Source organism: Megascapheus bottae, chromosome 7 (assembly GCF_031878675.1).
Source record: "Megascapheus bottae isolate mThoBot1 chromosome 7, mThoBot2.hap1, whole genome shotgun sequence".
In the NCBI taxonomy this organism is placed as follows: Eukaryota; Metazoa; Chordata; class Mammalia; order Rodentia; family Geomyidae; genus Megascapheus; species Megascapheus bottae.
In genome coordinates, this window is record NC_143515.1 from 29792169 (window position 1) to 29811200 (window position 19032).

The 19032-nt window shown below is 33.4% G+C and overlaps 1 protein-coding gene and 1 pseudogene across 1 annotated transcript in view; one reads left to right on the top strand and one right to left on the bottom strand.

The window, feature by feature from the left end:
• The window catches only part of Lrrtm4 (leucine rich repeat transmembrane neuronal 4), a 713810-nt gene that overhangs the window by 667178 nt on the left and 27600 nt on the right, over nucleotides 1-19032 (top strand). The gene's annotated exons all lie outside the window — the stretch shown is intronic.
• LOC150060497 (chromobox protein homolog 3 pseudogene) lies at nucleotides 3450-3981 on the bottom strand (annotated as a pseudogene).

The following is a 19032-nucleotide window of genomic DNA, read 5'->3' on the forward strand; positions in this document are numbered from 1 at the left end:
TGTTTTCCTTTTAAGTGTGCTTACTATGTTTGTATCTTTTAAAAACTGGAATGCAATATTGTACCAATAATATTATAGGTGTAGTATTATGTCAAAATCCATGTGAATGATCTTATTTTCTGTGCACTCATTTTTTAGAAAAAATGTCATTTTTCTAAATATGGACATTTATATTTTAAGTATTCTGCCTTCTTCCAGTTGCATTTATTTGGATAAACCAAAGCTGACTTTCTTTCGACAATAGAATTGTATGATAGAGATAAATGAGAAATAATGAAATTTATGACTGAGATCTTGTACTGAAACATGAGTGGGTGATAGGTTAAATTAGTTAAGACATTTTTGTTTGCTTTGTGATTTTTTCACTTCTTCTGAAGAATTCTCTGAGATTGCAAGTCTATTTCATGTTAGAAACTAGTTTATTATAATGCTTTGATTTCTTTTCCTATGACATATACTGTTGGCAAGACAAATAAGTAGAGCTCAGAAACCTGCAGCTCCTATCCATGGTCTGTCTATTGAATGGAGCTCTGCGTGCTTGATTCTGTCACCAATTAGCCTTAAGACATTTTTCATATAAGAACATAATAGGCACTTTGATTTTGTACCTACTTGGTCCTCATAGCTCAAGAACATTTCCTATGCAATTGACCAGCCTCTGTGTTTTTCTTGTCTCCTATTTTGTTCTCCTATTTATATAACAAAGAGGATGAGCAACAAATCTACCACTTTCTCTTTCTTATGTCTCGTATCCATGAGATATTCTCCTTTACTGTTACATTCACTTACCAATCACATAAGTAAACTCTGATAAACTATAAGATTTGTATTCCAATTCATCAGTCAAAGATAATTCCATTGAGTTTCAGATTTCCTAATGCCTCTGAGTAGACCTGAACAAATTACTTTGTTTCTACAAACGTATGATGTTGCCCAGCATTGCTGAAAAACAAATCACAGTAGAGAGTAGGAAAGTGTAAAACTCCACTGAAAGGGCAACAATTCCTAATAAATTTCTATCATCATTCAGAGGTAAATAAAAAAGGTCTCAGAAATAGCATCGCTCAGAATGGCCTCAAAGAGTAGATACATAAGAATAAACCCTCAGTGGTAAGTCAGAGTTAGACTGTCTAGCTAGTAATTTGTCTATAACATCTAACACTAGAACAGAAGTCTAGTGAAATTATCTCTCATCCTGTTTGTTGCTCCATCATTAAGCTGATAAAACTGATTTGGTATTTCTAAGAATAAGTCAAAGTATCAGATACAAGGAAAGATATCCTGTTTCAATGAGATGAAGTGAATCCAGGAGAAAGATTAAGCAGCAGACAGCATTTAAAGAATTCCATTTAGCAAAGTTGCCAGAATATAAGCATCAGGCTGTTCAAGCCAGGATGTCATTGATTCCAGGAATGCAAGTGAGAACTGAACCATCAAGACATGATACAGTGGAAGAGTGAGAGATCAAGATCAGTGAGTTTGGAATCACAGGAAAGCAAAATAGTAGCAGTCATCTCACACTAAGAAATGTGGTGAAAACTAGGAATTGAAAGACAATGTATCTTTTTTTCTCCCTGTCTTTCATCCATCCAAAACTTCTATCCACAGGCTCAATAACCTAGAATGTCTCCCTTAAATCATCAACACTTCTCCCTTGGATTGGAGAAAGTTTTCATGATTACGACTCATGAACAAAGATGAAGAGAAATGGCAGGAATGCAAGATGTTAGAAACTGAAATATTATGTTCTCATTGAATTAAAGTCCATGCACATATACGTGTGTATATAATATATATGTATATGTTATATGTGTTATATATAATATATACATATATACATATATAAAATCTCTAGGTCTCAGGACTAGGCAAGCTTGTTAGAGTTTGAAATTTCCCATCATCATGATGTATATGGCAAGACAGAAATCTCCAATGGACCATTATGCATGCCATTTGAAATATCCTTCACAGGTAAATTTGTCTTGGTAAAGAGGAGGAGATTGTTACTAAAATAGGAAGTTTCTGAGAGAGGAACATGGCACAGGCCTGGATGTTAGTGTCTGATGGAGAAACACATTTGCTCTATCATCTTCCCCATGTTCTTCTATTTTTTTAAATTTTTATGTATTTTTAAAGGAATATAAAACTATTGACCACTGTTCACCATTTTTTATAATAAAGTAAACAAAATACAGTTGGGAAACATTCTGATCACTACAAAGTTGTTTTTCTGGTTTTTGTGGAACCAGTAACCCAATACTAAAAAAAATTGAGCCTACATGTTAGGAATGAATTAGGGTAAAGAAAAAGCATGCAGGTCAACAATTATAAAATTTTGTTCACTCATTTAGGCCAGCAGGTCATAAATAGTCAAAATCTCTAACCAGTTGATTTTACATTTCCATGAGCAGAGTCTTAGATAGCTCATGATCTATGAGCTTTTAGTATAGAGATTCTAATACACTGTAAAGGAATGCTCATTACACAAACTTTTAATGAGAGGAAATCAAAATTTATCTTAGTTGTCTCATCTGGGTGAGGGAAGCTGTTGATAAGACACTTTGCCTTTCAAGACATTTTGCAAACGTATTGCATTTGCTATCTATGGCAGAGGCAAGACGACCTAAAGTTGAGGCTAGCCTGGCTACCTACTAAGTTCAAGGCCAGCCTGAGCTGCCTAGTGACCCTGTCTTAAACAACAAAAAAATAAAACAAGGGGGCCGGGAGTTTGGCCTAGTGGTAGAGTGCTTGCCTAGCATGCACGAAGACCTGTGTTCAATTACTCCATACCACATACTTAGAAAAAAGCCGGAAGTGGTGCTGAGGTTCAACTGGTAGAGCTCTAGCCTAGAGCAAGTCCAAGGACAGGGTTCATGCCCTGAGCTCAAGCCAAGGACTGGCAAAATAAATAAATAAATAAAATTAAAAAAGGGTCAGGGATATAACACAGTAATACATCATTTGCCTACATATGCAAGGCTCTGGGTCTGATGCCCAACAGCTCTAAACAAGCAAAATCCCCGAAACAAAAATCTACCCATGTAAGTATTTTGCTTACCCCCACACAAACACACAAAAAAATTCAGGATGGTCCTTCAACATAGCAGTTAAAGACAAGTTGTTCTGATTAAGTAATTGCCAGAAAAAGTTGCCTTATTAAAAAAAATCTGTTCCTGAATACAGAGGAAATATACCATGGTATTAAATATTCTTTTCTGATAAAGGAAGCAACTACAGAATGCCTTAATTATATTTGTTCAAAGTAACCAGTGCTATTGAGGGAAAAAAACAAAACAAAACAACAACTCAACAACTCCCAATACTACTTTCAAAACCAACATATCAAACTTGATTTTCATTAGAATGTAGTTGTTTCACACCATTAATTCAAAAACCAAGACTCAGATTATATATATATATGTATAAATATATATAAAAAATGAAAACAATTATTGAGCTTCATTTTCTGGAAAAAAAAAAGAATGCCAAGTTAGTCTCTCTTCATAAAAAGCAATTACAATCTGAGGACACTTCGTATTTGCCTCTTTTGCCAGCACCAAGTCAGCTTCATCTGAATCTTTCCATTTCATGAGAAACATCAGTTCTTCACTGCTGTCTGTGGCACCAATTATTCGTTCAGGATCAAAGCCCCTTGGTTTGTCAGCAGTATCTCTTTTTTTCTTTGATTTGCTGTCATCAGATTCACTGTCTGATAAAGTTTTTCTTTTTGTACCATCCTTTACCAGCTTTTTGAGAATTAAGAAATGCTTCAATTAATTCTGGACAATCTAAATTTTCTTCAGGTTCCCAAGTATTATCAGCATCTGTAAGTCCCATCCACTTCAGGAAATAATCTACCTTCCCATTCACTACACACCGGTCCAGTACTTTTTCCACAACAAATTCTTCAGGCTCTGCTTCTTCAACTTTTTTACTCTTTCTGTTCTGTTTCTTTCCCATTTTTTTGCAATGTAGTTTTGTTAGAGGCCATTTTTAATTGATGAGCTATTACTCAGATGCTCCCGGTCGCGATTGTGCAGCAGCAGCGTCTAATTTTTATATTTTTGATTCAAAAACTAGCATACTGTTCCTTGATATAAATGCTCTTTTTTTTCTATTTAAAGTAGTCTGAATCTCCTGTAAGTGATCACTACTTAATTCTCAGGATTGAGACAGACAAGGAAGAATAAAATATAGTTTGTGGCTCAGCTCCTTGATATTTATGACTAGACAATAAATAAAGGTAATACAACACATTATAAATGTTACATAGTATTAACAAATTACTGCATAACCTAGGTTTGTAGCATTTAACCAGAGTGGTATAAACTGATTTCCAGAACACACTAGAATGTCAACTTGTGGTCGCATGCAATTAAAAACAATGCAGAATCATTCATACATTATGGAGTTTTCAGTAACTCACTGAAATTAATAGAGCTAAACTAGTCCGATTTATTTTCATTTTCACAGTTTGTTGCTTCAAGTAGGCATGGTCAAACAGGGCCTCCAATTATTAAAGAAAAAACACCAGTAGGCATTTTAGGTCATAGAGTATTGTGAATAGCAAAATAGAATCTCAGGTCATCACAATTCATTCCGCCCTGAATGTGAGTTTGCCTGGATCTAGAGCTGACAGGGATTGCGCTCCATTATTCATTCACAGGGAACATTCTTGCTTTTTTAGAAATACTGTGTGCTATCACAATGCTCACAAATGATAAAAATTATTTACTATCCATGGGTTCAGCATCCATGGATCTGACTCTCTTTGGTTTGTACTTTTGTTTCCCCATTCACAACAAAATCTTACGTCATTTGTTAAAATCTGCAATGCATTACGTTTAGGTAACTAAATCTAAAGGGCAGTTCTGTGATATAAAATACTGTAATTTCCATGCTACATAGTAGACAGATGGATAGAGTGCTTGGCTTCTTCTTTCTTGAAGGAAGAACTGTTATCTCTGTCCTGTAATTTGCAATGGCACCTAAAGGAAGAGAATTTGTGCAAATACTTCCACATCTAGCCCTAAACTCCTATAGCCCTATTTCTTTTCTTTTCTTTTTTTCTTTTTTGCCATGCCTAGGGCTTGACTTGGGGCCTGGGTATAGTCTTTGGGCTTTCTCAAGGCTGCACTCTACCCCTTGAGCCACAGCTTTTCTGTGTATGTGATGCCAAGGAATGGAACCCAGGGTTTCATGCGTGCTAGGCAGGCACTCAACCCCTAGACCACAGTCCTGGCTTCAGTATATCCCTATTCTTAAGAATGTCATAACCAAGACCTTCTTGACATCTCCTATCTCCTAGGCAAAGCATAATGTTAACTTTCCCCTTAGAAGCAAGCTATGACAGTAAAACAGTAAAAACCAAAGCAACCAAAACAGAAAGCTGAAACAGAAAAGCAGAGTGTATGAGGAGTCAGTATTGAATTTGGAGTAAGAAACTTTATTTTCATGAAACCTACCTTTTATTTGTATAATATGAAAAACAAACCCTTTATTTTAGTAGCAACCAGAAAATGAAAAGAAACACTGTAAATAAGGATTATTTTGGAAACGATAAACCTGTAGACACAAAAATATTTATCATTATTGTTACAGAATTCAATATTAGAAACATAATTTATGCAAGAGAGCCTTCAGCCATAAAACTTTTAATACTATCCTCTCTGAGCAAGCTCACAGAGTCTTCTTTCTGAGATGAGACTGACAGAATCAGTATAGAGGATATGAAGCAGACACAAGGTGGCATACTATGGAAATTACTACTTTTCTTTGATGGGATTACCTTTAAAAAGACAGCATTAAATTTTAATCTAAACTTAACCTTGCTTCAGAAGATTTCTTGCAGTTATCTCAAAAGTACCCCTTTCACTTCTTCTGGGCTATCATTAATCTCAGCCATGGCTACTCCGTGAGGGTTAAGTAGTGAACATTACACTCTGTGTCTTTGCTGACTTCCCAGTACTGGAAAACATGACCTTGTGTTCAAGCTCATTTTGGTGCTGATTGAGTAAAAGAGAGTTTATTCACTCATTGCCTTTGTCCTGATTCTGTGTTTAAAATTACAATAACTGATTATAGTTATTCATCAGGGAGAGCAAGGGCAAATAATGTGATTGGAAAACTCCTTTGCTAATCTAACTCTCAAATGTTTCTCCTCCACACTCTTATTTCTTGTGACCCTGAGGCAGAGTCAATTGCTGTTCTATGCACGTTTTTGTAGGACCTTGTACTTACCTCAATTACATTTCTTAACACTTTGTACTGGAACTATTTATTTACTTGATTCTCCCACTGAACTCTGACCTTCTTCAGTTTTAATCATGACTACATCCCAGCACTTAGAAGCATGCCTTCTCATAACAACAGCAACAATTCCAAAATTTATCTATCTCTCACTATATCAGGCAAGATTCTAACTATGTAATGTATTATATCTGTTAAAGAGATTTTTTAACAATAAAATAATGGAGTTCATTGAGACGTATGCAACTATACATTGAATATTTTACCTAAATAATAACACATATAAGTCAGATGTTATTATTGATTGAAAGAGGCCAAAGATGGACAATTTATGGGGAAAACTGGTGAAATTCCCAGGTAGACAAAAACTGGCCCTTTCTTTTTCTTTTTTAGTTTTCTTTTTTTAATATTTTTATTGTAATTAATAGAAGGGTTACATGATATTTGCCAGATAGATGGTGCATTAATTCCCATACATTGATACCCTTTGACATGTCTTGGTCCCTATTTCCCTCCTCCCCACTCCCACCCCTCGTCCTTTCTATTGAGAAGAAGGGAAGATATCAAAAATCCTACATTTTCAAATTTTCAGATAAGAGTTTCCTTCAATTCTTGTAAAATACCTCCTTTGATCAAACTCAGATATGTAGGTGGTAATAAAAATTCTCAAGTAAACCATGATTTCATGGCTTTATTTATGTATTTATTATTTTTATTTATTACATATCTACATATATTTATATTATATATCATATTTTATTATTTACATATTTGTAATTACTTATTGTTTTTTCTCTTAATTTTCACAAAATAAGCACTCTACCATCTAGCCAAACACTGAATTTCCCATTAACTATGGAGATATTTTCTTTTCTCTGTAGTTAACCCCAATCTTCTTTTTCAACTGAACATTTAGTTGTTAAATACTTACACCAAACATAATGGACAATTCAATTCCCATTTGATAATCTTGACCTCCCAGAAGAGTATAAAGCATTAGGATATAACACGAGAGATTGTACATATAAACCAGGCAAGAGAGAAGTTGGTAAAAGACACACAAGTAATTACAAGCAAGAAAGCAGGCACATGCTTTCAAGACAAATCTCAAGAGAAAAATCACCTATGCATAGACCAATTGTACCCTGTGCTAATCAGCTGAGAATACTTGTTTTGGTTCATGAGAGTAAAGATTCTAGTCTGTGATCAGTCTAGTTTCATTGCTTAGGTGCTTATGACAAGGAAGCACATCATGACCAGGAAATTCAGTGTAATCATATAATTTACTTCAAGGCTACAAAGTGATCAAGAAAAAAGAGAGGAACCCAGTGCCTCAATCTACTTTAGGCCTTTAATTCCTTTAAATTACTACCACCTCTTAATTGTCCACCCTGGGATACAAGCTTGTAAGTACATTAACATTCAGGTATGTTAGCACTCTAACAGAACTCTGGGGTAAATTTACTTCCCATTTATCATTATTTTCATATTATTTTTTTATTTCCTAATCCTTCCCTATTTGACCTACCATTTCATCTCTGTAAGATTACTGCTTCCTTCACAGTTAGATTCTGCCCTTCCTTACCCCATGGCACACAGCACTTTTGTGAAGCAGTGGATAATCAGACAGACTTTTCCATGGAGTTCTCTCATGTACTTACATTACCTAGGCCTTATGCTTCCCAGGTCATTAGGATTTGGTTGAAAGTTAGAAGGAAGTACAATTGAATTTGCTCTGCTAAAGTAATATTTCCACACCATTGGTGGGAATGTAAACTATTGCAACCATTATGGAAATCAGCGTGGATATTCTCCAATTAAACTGAATAAAACTATCATGCAATCCAACAATGCCACTTTGGGGAATATATCCAACGGAATGTAAATCAGGACACAAAAGAGGCAACTGTATACCCACTTTCATTACCGGACTATTCACAATTGCAAGCTAAGAAATTGGCCCAGATGCTCTATAAATGAGGAATGAATTAAAATAATGAGGTATATACTCAAAGTGGATTATTTCTCAGCCATAATGAAAGCAATGAATTATATTGTTTTTAGAGAAATGAATGGTACTGCTGATAATTACATTAAGTAAATAAGCTTCCTGTGATAGAGGTTGCATGTTTTCTTTCACATGTGGATATTAGATCAAAAAGACCTAACCTGGAGCAAGAGACTCAAGTCAATACTTCTAGCTTCTCAGGAAGATAAGACTTGGAGGACCACAATTCTGTATAAGCTGGGAAGAAAAGTCTGAGAGACTTTATCTTCAATTAACCATCTGCAGAAAGCCTGGCTGCAGAAATCACATCAGTGGTAGAGCACCAGTCACAAGTAAGCAAACCAAAGGACCAAAGGAAGAGGTTCTGAGTTGGAACAGAACACATAAACACAGATAATATAAGATAGATAAGATAAGATAGAGCTGTTGTGGGGCGTTGTTTTTGTTGTTGTTGTTTTATTGGGTCCTGGGGCTTGAGCTCAGTACATGTGGACACTATTCCTGAGCAAGTTTGGTGGTTGTCATTGTTGCTGTTTTTGGACAGTCATAGGGCTTAAGTTCAGGACCTGGGTACTGTCTCTGAACTTTCCTGCTCAAAGCTAGCTTTTTATCACTTTCAGCCAGATCTGAACTCCTGAGCTATTTTTGCTCAAAGCAAGTGCTCTACCGCTTGAGCCTCTGAGGTACTTCCATTTTCTTCTGGTTAATTGCTGCTAAGCATCTCCTGGGCTTGTTGCCTGGGCTGGCTTCAAACTGCTGTCCTCAGATCTCAGCCTCCTGAGTAGTTAGGATAACACCTCCCAGGGAGAACATGTTTTGCACCAGTTGAACATTTGAGGACATTGAAGTGTTAATCCAATTAAAATACAGTGGCAATGCCTTGATTTACAAAATTCCAAACTCTAGTAAAAATATACTTGATAAGGTGAATGACAGGAAGGTTCAAAAAGTACTGTTTAGGGTGTAGAAGGGGTAATGGGGAGAGTGACTAAGGATAAATATGAGCAAAATAATTTATGTACATGTGTCTCAGTGGGACAATGAAGTTGTTGAGATTGATTTGGAGGTAAAGGGTTACATAGGAGATTTATGAAGGAATTAAAACTGATCAAGGCAAATTATAAGTATATATGAACATGTCAAATATAATCTCCCTTATAAAACTACGTGACATAGTAAATGTGGAAAAATAGAAAAGTGAAAATAAAAATAAAAATATAAACTGAACACAAATAAATGAAAATTTCATTGCACTCAACCAGTGTCAATAACTTGCTGATGGAGGTAGCTTTGATTTTGTTGATATCAGTGTAAAACACAAAGAAAGGACGCAGCAAAGGAAGCAATATAAAAATTCCATCTGCATTTTTTTTTTGCCAGTCTTGGGCTTGATTGAGCTCAGGGCCTGAGCACTGTCCTTGGACTTTCTTAAAGGTAGAGCTCTACCACTTGAGCCTCAGCACCATTTCTGGCTTTTTTTATGTATGTGGTACCGAGGAATTGAACCCGGGTCTTTGAGCTTGCTAGGCAAGCACTCTACCACTAGGCCAAACTCCCGGCCCCCACCATCTGCATTTTTAAGCAAAACCATTTTTATTTGTCAACTAAGAAAAGATGTATTCCTTAGCAGCATTCTAAAAGCCTGTTGACACAATATAATGAAACCGAAAGGGGACCACTTAAACTAGAATCAAAGAAATACAAAAAAAAATTCTGAATCCCTCTGCCATGTCCCATAGATACTTTTAAAAGCAAATGTCCTCTCTGCTCTTATTTTTTCTTGTTGTTTTGCTCCTCTGCACAATAAAACGGAGGAAAAGCTAATGGAAAATCAAATCAAACAACCGCATTAAGGATTAGGGGAAAAAACATGAGTTGGGTGATGCTGGCCCATGATTGTAACCCTAAATGTGGCCTGAGATCTGAGGATCATGGCTGGAAGCCAATCCAGACAACCAGCACAAAAGGAAACACAAAACCCCAAACATTAACAACAAAGAAAGCGCTGCATGATATGTGTCCATAATTTTCATTAATTTCAATAATAATTATTTTTATTTGGAGGAGATTCTAAGAATGAAACAAATGTAATAATTTAAAATAATATAAAAATCTTGCTAAACAAATGCTAGAAACCACAGTGCATCAAACATTTTTTTTGTATGTGTATTCTTGACTTTCCCTATTATAACTGTTCCTAATATAATTGCCACCATGTTCAAGGCTGTAATTTAAAGGAAGTTGATCGATTAGAAATGATCATTTCAAGCGTATCTTATTTTTAATGGCTTATGTGGAAAGACATATTAGAGTCTTTTAAAATCTTCATTGGAAAGGAGGAAGGACTTGTGCTTTTTTTTCCACTCTAAAATAACAGGCTTCTTATTTCAAGTTGAGTTTGAGGTCAGCGTTGAAGATGGAACTAACATTTTCTGGACTTACAAAATGTTTAAAAACACAGGCATTGATAGGTGCTATTCAGCTAAGTTCATATCATTCAGCACTTGGTAAAGCGTCCTATGGTTGACTCACTTCTGCCTCAGATACTTCTACCCACAGCTTATTTTGCTTTTAATTGGCCCTCAGGAAAGTCATTTCTTTCCTTTCTCAGGAAACTCTGGGGATGCCTTAGCTATTCTTGGTCTTCTAATTTTCATAAGAAATAAACTGCAGAATGAAGTGGCTTAAAGTCATATCACTGCTTCAAATGTGAGGTTGTTAGCATTCTTCCAGCTCAAATTAAATTCATTTTTTTCAAGTAATTTACAACATCTCAATCATCTAAAGAAGAGTAATGGTTTTTTTCTTATTCTGATGATATACATGATCTGAAATTTTACTCTTCCTTTACCCTTTTATAAAGAAAATGATCACAAATACATGTTCAGCTTAAATTGGCAGAAACATGGCCATATTAGTCAGGCAAAGATCCCATCAAGATGTCCACATCAGAGGTACTTAGATAATACTCCAAAATATATCAAAGTTTTTGGCTTTTCCTAACCAAAATGTATTGACTTGACATGAAATATATTTTTCCGGAAAGTTTTACTCAGCCACTTAATAAATATATTTGATCTTGTCAGTTATCTCTTCATAAATTGATGGTCTATTTTTCTTAGCTGTCTAGTATTTAATTAGATCACTTGTTCTATGGGCTGCATATGAAGAGAAGAATTAAAACCCCACCAGTTGAAAAAAAATGCTGTCTTATTACAAATGCAGCAAATCAGTCACAAAGAAGTTTTCTTTCCTAAATGTTATGCAGACTATTCAAAAAGTAAATGCCAATGGAAACATATTTGTACTTCATCCATGGAGAATGTATGCAGTGAGTTATTCTTGGAAGACTGAAATCTAAATAGTTTATTTCCTAAACTATCAGGAAATTGAATGTTGATACAGCTAGATTATAAGAGTGACAACCATAGAATTCATCTATGGGGAATTTGAATGAAATAGAATCAAATGAAAGCCTCAAAATATAGTAATAAATTTTAGCATGCCATGGGCTGCTCAGATAGGAATATGTTTTGTGACAATAATTTATTCTATGGTCAAACTATTACTACATTCTGAAGTAGAACAATTTTCTTTGATGTCTATTTATTCAACTATCTTTACAGTCTTGTGTTTTTGTGAAGCTAAGTAAATAAAAAATATTCTTGACAAACTTACTGGTCAGCATCTCAAAAATGATTCAAGCCATCATCTTAGTCTCATTTCTCAGTAAAAAAGAAAGAAAGAAAGAAAAGAAAAGAAAGAATCTGATATTTAAGCCATCATTCTCTTGACTCCAACTACAGAGTCAGAAGAACTGTAAGTTAGACTTCAGCCCAAGAAGCAAAGGCATATACTTACGCTGTCTCAAAACCCAGGGAGAAAGGGGTGGACACAGGTTAAATGATAGAACTTTTTATGACTACATTTTAAGTGAGCAACTATATATTGCACAAAGGGGTTTCATTTTGATGTATTTATATATTCATACCATGCACATTCATTAGCCCCATTCCTTCCATAACTTTTCTTTATCCTTCTTCTTTTCAGTTTAACCAACTTAATAACTTTTGTCTTTCCGTGTTTAATCCATGAGTGAAATATTTTGTCATATTTCCCCCTCATACTTTCTCCATTAATTAATCCTTTCCCTCTCACTTAGTTCACACCCTCAGGTCAGTACCTATTTTTACATACTTATTATTCATCAGTTTAGTGTTTGATATTTTCACCAACAGACCTTTACACCTGCATAAATAGTGCTTTTATCAGACTGATCCATTTGGCATGTTTACTCTGTTTTAATTCCTCCCCATTATTAAGTTGTAGGACTCTTGTCCAGCATGTGGGAGCTCCTTGAGTTCAGTGACCAGACCCACAGATATATGGGGACAAAAAAAAACCCCATCCATTTACCCATACATTCTTGAATTATTTTAAGAAAAACAATAGCCTTCTTTGGCATGCATTTTTCATTTGGCCATATACATAGAAACATTGCATATGCATTCTCATACTTTTGAAAGGCTGCATATAACCAGAAAGCAAGCATCAATGAATGCATCCTAAATGGTGTATCTGAATAATGTATTGAATTGAAGAAGCGAGTTCCTTTTCAGAAACAATCATCCAGAGCTAACTATATTTCATTTTTGTGATACCACTGTATTCTGAACTAAATGGTAAATGCATAAATATTAATATAGTATGAATTTATGGGGTTGCTTTAGCACAAAGCTCATTTTTATAATTAGTCATTTCTGTTGATTTTCTTGTGAAATAAAGTAAATTTCAAACTGCATCTCTGTCCAAAATTCAATCCTCTGATTGTTACATTTTTCCTAATGGATCATCTATTTATTATACATCTCCTTTATTATTGCTCTTTTATTCTGTATGCTCATACAGATCATGTTTCTGCATCAACCTGAAATATTCACCATAGAAAATTGCCATTTTAACATGTGTCTACTATTGAACTTGATTTTTATTTATTTGATCTCAGCTAAGTAAGCAAGGTGTTCACAATAAATATTCTGATGGATTATAAAGTTTCTATGGGATGTAGTTTTGCAAAATAATATGGTGAAATTCTTGAAAAAAATTCCCAGAATTTTCATCCTGCATGTGCTCTTGTGGAACACTGTAGTTAGCTATAGTCAGACCATGTTTGAAAAGAATGAGATACCTGGGGAGTCAGAAGATACAGAAGAAAAGGGTATAGATCTCATTGTCTAGCCTACAGCTGTCACACAATGAGGGGTAGACTAATATTATGAAAAATTTATTTTAATTTTGCATATGAAATTAAATTTAAATTTCCAGTATTTTTCTAAGACATTATTTCCTATTAGCATTTTGTTCATAATGTATACTAAGTATCTGATTGCCAGGTGCTAAAGGGAAGGTTAATGGAGTGTTAATGCTTGATGTGGGCAGGATTTCAATGTCCAGGGAAATTTCTAGAATTCATTGTGTTGCACCCTGTGCACATGCTTGAGGAAATGTAAACATTAAAGATTGTTAAATGGCAAGTGGTAAGATCTGCATGTTTTGCCATCATTTAAAAATGAATAAATTACCCTAAATAAGGTAAATATGACAAAACTTTAAGTGGCCTCTCTGACTATTGCATTTGTCTCTTTTCTCCAGAAGATCATGCGCATCTAACATAAGGACTTGTTCCAATTTTTCTACTGTGCATTGCCCAGGGACTGGTTTAGTTGAAAGTAGACTTGAATATTAAATAAGGATGTCATCACTTCAGACAATATTAGAATACATGTATGTGCATAAGAAAATTATATTGTCCCCTATTATACATATTTCAAAAATGAGTTATGTGATCTACTTAATAATATAGCTTATTTATTGTTTATAAAATCAAGTGATTTTTTAATTTTCTTTTTAAGAAATTTTTCTTTCCTTATAATTTATTTAAATAGTTTTAATTTCATGAAATATATTCTTAGATTGCCCATTTTAACTCCCTCCAACACTGGGGGAAAGATATGTTAACAATGTTTTTGTTTTATTAAATGGTTTTTATTAGCATGCTTTAGCACTGAGGGAGTTGCATTATGATGTGTTCATATATGTGTGCAATAAAACCTACCCCCTTCGTATCCTCCTTCTGCCTTTTCCCAGTCCCATTTGTAAAACAATTTCAATAGGTTGCTTTGTTCTCTTGTTATTCTTTTTATTTACGCCAACCAGCAAATTAGTCCTACCATATTTATTTTAATTCACCAATAGAGTATGTTTGACCGTCTGTTATTCATTGTTAGTGTATAAGTGCCCTGGAAAGGTGTCACTCATAGTTTTTCTGATGTGCTTGTATTGTAATCTCTACTGATACTGTGTTGTCATTGCCCTGGCACAAGGACCCTGCTTTATTCTCACACTTTAAAACTAAACTAAACAATAACTAAAGTAAAATAACTTAAACTATAATAGAAAATAAATGTTTATATTTTCCTCTGAATGAAAAAGTAGATTATTTATTCCTTTTTCATTGGCAAAACGTAAGTTGTTTCAAATAATTAATGCTGATTATTTTGCCAATAATGCTACTCTGAAGACTAGTACCTAAAACTTCCTATGGCTAAGAATATAAGAATTTTAGGTATTCTATGTTCACATGTATGTGTGCCTGTGTGTGTGCATGTGCATGGTTGTGTAGGTGATGACATACACAAATGTTAAAAGATATTTAGGGTAATCTATTATCTCTGAATATGTCTCAAATACTTCCACTATGTAATCCTCTCTCTAGTATCCAGACAATAAAATTTTTAAATTGTTTTCCACCAATCATTTACAGTTCCTGAAATTATTAATTTAAGTCAACATACTGTGCTTATTTTATATAATTTATTTTAATCATATATAATTATCTTGAAGATATATTTAGTCTTATAGAATTTAGGAATTCTAGAAACATTATGTCTTATAAATAAAGTATATTGAATTAAACATGTATCTAATAACCTTATTCTTTAAATGTAAAGTTTGTCTTTGGTTTCTTAGTCGATTTTTTCTAAATTATTTTATTATTTATTTAATTGATGAGTATGTATGAGCATTGCCTGTGAGAATATTGTCTAACTTAAAATCTCAAGTTTATTAATATTTTTCCGTTACTTTGAATTTACTTTGTATGACATCATTTTTTCTTTCACTTCAGCTTCAGGTAATGTAACATTCTGTTATGAATGTGTGCTTTTTGCTATTTGTATTATTTCTATTTACTACATTAGCATTTACTGTAATGTAAGTCAAAGCATTACGTTGTCAAAGAAAATTGACTTGGACAAAGTAAAGTAGTCCAGAAACAATTTATTCAAGACTGTTGGGATAGGGTCAGGAATCTTGTAGCAGAAAGAAAAATTAAATACCACATGTTTTGCTGATGAGCATTTATGGAAATCATTATTTTAGAATATAAAATTTCTTAATAACTGTACTTTCAAAGGACTGATGCAAGACCCTTGCATAGGCTATTATGGTTTTCAGCCTAACAACAGACAGTTTGCTTCATATTGCACAGGAATAGTAAAAACATAAAACTTCAAGTTTTCTCAAATTCTCTTTTAAAATTTCAGTTAATATATATTGACTATACTAATAGTGAATTCATTTTGGCATTTATCCACATAAACAATCTATTTTTGTCATTTTCATGCCTTTTATTACCCTTTTCTTTCCTCTTCTCTCCTATTTTCTCTTCCACATATTTAACACCCCTTTTACTTCCATGACTTCCCACTAGATTGCACATATAAGAAAAAAACACATGATATTTATCTTTCTGGGTCTGCCTCTTAAGATGTTAATATCTAACTCACCTGCAAGTGATATAACTTCATACTTTTGAGCAAATGAATAAAACCCCACTTGGTATATTGTGTCACATTTTTCTTATTATTTGTTGGAGGTTACCTAGACTAATTCCACAACTCTGAAATCGTAACTATTGCTACAATATAAATAGGTATATAGGTATTTCTATAGTAAGCTGACATTTCACTTTTTTCTATGTGTGTGTGTATGTGCTTGTGTGTACATGTGCATATCCAGAAGTAGTATAGGTGGATCACATATAAATTCAATTTTTTATGTTTTTTTCAGGATCCCCATAATTATAACCATATACCTAGACTGATTTGCATTTGTACCAATACTAAGAGTTCTATTTTATTTTATCCTCCCCAATATTTCTTAGTTCATGTTTCCCTGATGATTGTCATTGTGATTAGAGATAAATATAATATTATATAGCTTGATATTCATTTACAGGTATCTGAAAATATGAAATATATTTTCATATATTTAACAACCATTTGCACTTTTACACTTGAAAAGTTCAAAGTCCATTTGCCCAGTTCTTGATGGGAATATTTGCTTTTAAAGTTATTTATAAATATGAGTAAGGATGATCTGGAAGATGAAGAACCAGAAAAAGTTTTCTCTATTCTGTAAAGTAGCTATTATCTGTTGTTATGTGAAATGTTTTTAATTTGATGTCATTCCAAATTACTAACTTTTGCACTTATTTCCAGAATTAATATAGTCCTATACAATATTCCTCTGCATTCTCTTGTAGTTAAGTAATTTCAAAGTTTTAGGTTTCTGATTGCTTTTGAGTTGATTTTTTTTAACAATAAGATGGATAAAGATTTATTTCCAGCACCATTTGTTAATGAAGTTACTTTTTTCCCTCAGCATTAAATTTTGGTTTACTTTCTCAAAAATCATATGGCTGCACCTGTGTGAGCTTATTTCTGGGTCCTGAAATCTAATATATTACTCTACATGTTTGCTGTTGTGCAAGCATTGCATTGGTTTTTATTACTATTTGTGTTATAATTTAAACTCCAGATATTTTGATATTAATGATTTTGCATTTTTTCTTTTTCTTAGGATTGTTTTGACTGAGATCTTGCTGTATATAAATTTTAGATATTTTCTCCATTTCTATGAAGAACTTTGTGAGGGAATGCATTAAAGTTGCAGATTACTTTTATCAAAAATAATTTTGCTGATCTATTAACACGAGAGACCTTTTTATTTTCTGTTGCTGCTAATTTTTCTTCAGTGATGTATGTAAGTTATGTTTATATCTAGGATTTTGGGGGGAAATTCTTGTGAGTGGAACTATTTTAATGAATCCTCTTTCAGTGAGTTCATTGTATGATCTCAGAAAAAGACAATTATTTGTGTATGGTTTCTGTGTACCCCCAATATTTTACTGAAAGTGTTTACTGATTCTCAGATTTTTCTAAGTGGAGTCTCAGGAGTTCTTAGAATAGGATGGCATTAATCTCTGAAGAGATAATTTTAGTCCTTCATTACTTGTTTGTATTTCCTTTATTCTTTCTTTTGCTTCATGATTCTTATTAAGAATTCAAGCATTACATTGAATAAGAGTGGTAAAATTGGAAACCCTTGACAAATAATACTTTTCAGCCATTTTCCATTCAATATTATATTGGCTATAAGATTGCCATATTTATCCTTTATTATATTGCTGTTCTCCTTCTATCTCTAATGTCTTAGGACTTTTTTTCATGAAGACATTTTTATTTTGTTATAAGCTTCTTCGGCATCTATTGAAATGAATATGCCATTCTCTTTGCTTTTGCATATATAGCATGCTAAATTATTGCTTTACATATGTCAAGCAATTTTTGCATACTTATAAAAAATCCAATATGATATTATTAATGTGTTTTGGAATTCAAGATGCAATTCTTTGGTGAGAATGATTTTGTATCTCTATTGATCAAAGAAATCAGTGTGTGTGTGTGTGTGTGTGTGTGTGTGTGTGTTTGTACCTTATGTAGATTTGATAACAAGATAATACTGACTTGAATGAGTTTGGAAGCAATCATCTGTTTTTTATTTATGGAATAATTGGTGAAATACACATGTTCTTTAAAATTAGCATAAAATTTGTAGCCTTTGGGTTTTTTTTTATTTGTTAGGAGTCTTTTAATATTATGGTTCTAATTGTCTTGCTTTTCAAAAACTTTGCTCTGATTTTTATTTAATCCTCTTGGTTCAAGTAAATAAGCCCTAGAAGTTTTCTAATTTGTGTGATTATAACATGTCAAAACATACCTTAATTTTTCTTTGGATGTCATTGACATATGTTATATAACTCATTTTTTCTCTCTAAAATTATCAATTTTATATATTCTTTCTCTTTATATATATATTTATATATTCTTTCTCTTTAACAGAAACCAGTTTTGCTGGTATTTATTTATTTATTTATTTATTTATTTATTTATTTTGCTGATCCTAGAACTTGAACTCAGGGCCTGAGTACTGTCCCTAAGCTTCTTTGTGCTCAAGAACAGTGTTATATCACTTCTAGCTTTTTCAGAGTAGTTAAATAGAGATAAAAGTCTCCTGGATTTTCTGGTCTGGGCTAGCCTCAAACTGCTCAGACCTCAGGCTCCCAAGTAGCTAGCATTACAAATGGAAACCACTGATGTCCAGCTTAGTTTTACTAAGTTTTGATCTATTCTTTTTTTCTTAAAATTGTCAAGCCTTTTTTCACTGCTTCATTGTGTTATGTATTATATAGTTCCCATTTCACTAATATTAGTTGTAATCTTTACTACTTTATTTTCTGGCTCCTAATTGGGTAACTGCTTCTTAGTTTTCTAAGACCTTGAGATGCAGCATTCTCTTATTAATTTGAATTACTCTGATTTTTTAGTGCAGACATTTTTAGCTATAATCTTTCCTTTTATAAACACTTTCAC